This window comes from Periplaneta americana, chromosome 1, assembly GCF_040183065.1.
Source record: "Periplaneta americana isolate PAMFEO1 chromosome 1, P.americana_PAMFEO1_priV1, whole genome shotgun sequence".
NCBI lineage: Eukaryota > Metazoa > Arthropoda > Insecta > Blattodea > Blattidae > Periplaneta > Periplaneta americana.
This window is the reverse complement of record NC_091117.1, coordinates 174767766-174772729: the sequence shown is the minus strand read 5'-3', so window position 1 is coordinate 174772729 and position 4964 is coordinate 174767766. Positions and strand designations below refer to the sequence as shown.

At 35.2% G+C, this 4964-nt stretch overlaps 1 long non-coding RNA gene across 1 annotated transcript; it reads left to right on the top strand.

The window, feature by feature from the left end:
* Positions 1 to 2845: 2845 nt before the first annotated feature.
* LOC138704392 (uncharacterized) lies at positions 2846 to 3977 on the top strand. Its single transcript, XR_011333339.1, has 3 exons — positions 2846 to 2973; positions 3064 to 3236; positions 3918 to 3977. It is a non-coding gene; the product is annotated as an uncharacterized lncRNA (long non-coding RNA).
* The last annotated feature ends 987 nt before the right edge of the window (positions 3978 to 4964 follow it).

Here is a 4964-nt window from a genome sequence, read left to right as displayed (position 1 = left end):
AGTACCTGTGCGAAAATATGATTCAATATTGAAAACTCTTTCGTCACTGGAAAACGCGAATATATTTCTGGAACGTGCTATACTCACTCAGTACTGCATACGCGGCCTTGGCTCTGTGTGGTGAACGATTGTAAGTTTACTAGTAGAGGGGGTGGGAGTGAAGTACATTAAAAAACTCAGGTACAATAAAAATTGAAGTAAAAATAAAATGATGTCTCTGTATAAAACACTACAGAATCGTCTGCAGCATGTGACTTACGTTTCCAATATTGATATCCTGAGCAGTAGACTAAAATCACTTTATCTATAAACTGTTTCGTTTAGATGTTTGGCCGGTCAAAACATTATGCGCACTAAACCAGGCAAGTTCATTTTATACTAATAAGGAAAAAAGGGATATATGGGTTAGTCGCTGTGCAGCTCGTGTGAAGTTCACTTCTTTTCCTTCTGAAAGTACGTAGTATATTAACTATTGCGAAAACATTAGTATCGCAGTGGAACCAATAAAAAGACATTACAGCTTCTCAGCTTCTACTAAAAATTTAAGGACATCCATCCAAAAGAGATGTTTCACTCCTGTTATTATACTTACGTCAAACCCCCTGATGTTTGTACAGGGACCAAATGTCTGTGAAAAATGAAGGTTTTTTTTTTTACTACAAAGCCAACCTCTCTAGCTTTCAAACTGTGTCTAATATAACCATTTTTCTGTTATGAAAACTTACTGAAAAATCACATTTTGTGTAGGAAAAAATTAATTATTCCAGAATAGGTGTTCTTAGATTAATGAATTTTGGGATATAATTAGATATTATTTCTAGTCATTCTTCCGCATCCCAATAATCTGCCACTTCACGTCCACACTCACTGAACTTCGACACATTTTCAGTTTTTCACGGAAGAAATCTAACCTTCCCACACTTGTATCAAACTCCACAACTGTTTTCTAAAATGTAGGGAATAAGCTGATTGACCAGTTTTACCAACTCCCAACGTTATGATGTAAGTGTTAGTGGCGGTCTCGGGTCAATTTCGCAAATTTGAAACACAAGAGAATAATTTTAGAAAATTACAATTTTCCCTGAAGAGAAAGGGATAAGCATGTGGATTATAATGCGTGAACGAGCTCTCACAAATTTTTTTTACAAAAAGTAATAATTGCAAAAGAAATCTTTCAGATATGTGATCTAAGTAAACCCATTCTGGAGTAATTAATTTTTACCTATAAAAAATGTAATTATTCAATGCGTTCTCATAATAGAAAAACTGTTATATAATACACAATTTCGAAGAGGCATTGGGTTTGCAGTAAAAAACTTAATTTTTCACAGGCATTTGATCCCTGTATAAATATCAGAAGGTTTCACATAAGTATAAGGACAGGAGTGAAATATCATTTTTGAAGAGATGTCATTAAACTTTTGGTAGAAACTGTATAGTTTATTTTATTGTGAGTGGAAGAGAGAAACTACTGGGTGTTCAGTTCAAAATGTGCCATGGCTCGCTGTATGCCGTCATGTGGCTAGCTGATGAGCCTAGAGAATTCAATCTTCCTACACTTCCGCAGAGGTGTATAACCTAAGAGGCAGAGAAGTTGCCTAGCAAGTACGGCGTTCATTCTGAAGAGTACGTACCGATACGTACGGTAATGCCGGTAGTGGCAGGAATGTGAACTGTTTGGAAATACGTACTGTCGGGATATGGGGAGAGGGTTAAGACGATTACTTACGTATTTGTTGACATTAACTTCGACGGTCAACATGGACACGGAGCATTTGATTTGTGTTGTGGAATGTTACCGTACGCAACCGATGATAACAAATACCCTGCGTACGACTTGCCGGCGCAAAAAACAGTTCGAAAGAGGTTATGGTAGCACACAGACCGTACAGACCGCCATCTGTTGCTACGACGTTCAAGTTATACCGTACACGTTCTCAAGTTCAGATTGAAGAACGCCTTAAATAATAGACAACTTCTCTAACATATAAGCTGAAACTCGCTTCAAATCGGTGACCCAACAACAGTGACGTCATGACACACTTTGAATTGAACACCCAGTAGAAGACTGCACGGTATTGTATTGAGTACGAGTGTTCGGATAACATTGAGTGGAAAAACTGTGATCGCCCATGAGTACAGTTATGTGATCAATGTTTTCAACATCGCTATTACTTACGTCAGCATGCAGTTCTCTTCCTTGCCCCTCCTCAAATACTCTCTAACATTAATACTGGAAAGTTCACGATAAGAGAGGCGAATGACTCATCAGTGCTATCTAGCGGCAGGGAATGTTGACATTGAGGATAACGTGACACGTAGCGCGGTAAACTGCATCTAACAAGAGTTTTGTACTTCAACACGTGGTGTAAGTCGTAAGGATTATTCTCATGGTTGTTCCACAAAATGTCAGGGAAAAGTGGAATTGTTTGTTCTGTGTTCTTCTGTAAAAACTACGCTTGGCAAAAAGATGCTAGATCGTTCTTCAGATTTCCGAAAGATAGAGATAGGTGAGAGAGTAATCATGTAAATACGAGTAGTCTATTTCTTTACTTGTTCTGTGACCTTATCATGTGTTGTGGCTATCACCAATGGGTATGGAGAAGGAAGATAATTAGTCTGAGATGAACTTTCGTGTCAGTAGATTCGTATAATTTTAATCATGAAACAAACTCTCTTTCTGTTAGCTCATTCTTTCCCCACTCGCACGATTCACATGACAGGTCTCGTGTCCTCACCATCACCATCATCATATTATTATTATTATTATTATTATTATTATTATTATTATTATTATTACTGTTATTTGTTTTTGTCTTATAGATGTGCCATATGGGTAAATAAATGTAAAAGACAGGACCTAGACGAAACGTTTAAAACTAGAGGAACAGAGTATCTGTACAAAAATCACAGAATATGTTCAGATCACTTTAGATTATCGGACTTCAATAACCCTAATTTGAAAAGTCGGGGGTAAGTAAAAATAAGGTGTAATTGGAAAAGTACCGAAGTTTCAAATGAGTCATAGACCTGTTAATTTTTAATATTTTTTTTAAATAACAGACTGAAGAGAACAGCTATTCCTTCACTGAATTTAACAGCTCCTTCTTCCGAAAATATGGGTCAAAGTACGATGAAAGAACCGCGAAGGTCCCCAAAGAAACGCATTAGACCTTCCATCGAGGAGGCGACAGGTTCTCCGATTCCAGACAGAAACGACGATAGTCCTCTACCAGGTACCTCATAATCAGATAGTACATTAGCAATAACATGTTCTCTTTGCTAAGTGAATCAGTTATTAAACTGCATAAAACTATTTTACTTCCATCATACCAAACACAATTTCTTTATAGTTTCTCCATATAAAATACTGAAAGTCATGACTTTTTCAAACTAAATAGATGCATATTGTGATACGTAACATAAAAATACGAATTATTGATTTTGTAAAGAAAGTGTGTGAACTCATGTTTTCTCATAAAAACTAATTTAGTTAGTTATTCGCAAAATATTATTTACCTAGCCCTAGACTTTCAAGACGTTATTAATATTTCACTAAATTAAGTCCCTGTTTATTTTTTAAGATGCAAGAAATCCTAAAATGTCAAAGATGGCTCAAGATCTTCAGATAAAGACACTTTCTAAGAAATTGATTGCAGCTCAAAAGTTGGTATCTAAACACAAAAAAATTATTTCATCTCTTCGGGCGGAAGTGAGAGCTCTGAAGACAACCAGTTCAAATACTGATTTCATCAAAATTGTTTCTAATGATGAATTCATTATGTCGCAAGTGCGCTTAAAAAGAAAGAAAAAAATTGGAAGGCGGTATTACAGTTGTCTCCGATTTGGGTGTAACTGTTGATGACAAAAATGTACAGCAACCGTGTTGCAAGAAAATGAAAGGGCTTATGTTGCAGGTTGGGTGTGTAGCAGAATAAATCACGAAATTTGTCGAAGAAATTTATCTTGTAAAGAAAACCCCAACGATAACGTAACAACGCACATCGCAAATAAAAAATACTCATCATCATCATCATCCTTCACGAATTAGGCCTCTGTAGACCTGTTTCGGCCCCATCTAGCAGTCTTGTTAAAGGTCTTCCTGGTCGACGATGTCCTCTAGGTTTATATTGCATCATAAATTTTGGGATTCTTGAATTTTCCATTCTTCTTACATGATCTAGCCAATTGAATTTGTATCTGCTGATTTTTTCTTCTACTGACTCTACTTCTAATTGTTCTAAAATTTCTTCATTCCTTTTTCGGTCTAAAAGAGTATATCCTACTGTCCTCCTCAAAAATTTCATTTCCGTTGCTTTGATTCTGTTCATGTCTTTTTTCTTTAATGACCAAATCTCGCTTCCGTATAAAAGGGTGGGTAATGCTAGTGTATTATATATTTTTATTCTTGTAGATTTTTGTACTAATTTAGCTTTTAATGCATTGTTTATTATTCCTAGAATTTGTGTAAATTTGGTAATTTTCTTGTTCACATCTTTTTCATTTTGATAAGATATTTCACAACCCAGATAATTGAAATTTTGCACTTGTTCGAGGCATTGGTTATTGTGTATTATCTTACTTCTGACTGGGTCTTGTCCTAAAAATGCCATTACTTTTGATTTTTGTGCTGAAATTTCCATCCCAAAATCTTTTAATATTTTATTTAATGTATACAATCCTCTTTGTAAATTATCCTCTGAATTGGAAATTATGACTTGATCATCGGCATAGAGTAAGGTACTTAATGTTAGAGCACTGGTTATTTTGATTCCTGATGTGTAGATTTGATTCCATTTTAAAATAATTTCATTTATATAAATATTAAATAAAGTTGGTGATAGTGGACAACCTTGTCGAACTCCATTATTAACTAATTTTCTTTCGGATATACAGTTATTTATTTTGACACTTATTTTGCTGTCTGTGTAGATTTCTATTATATTTTGCAATAGCAAATTTGG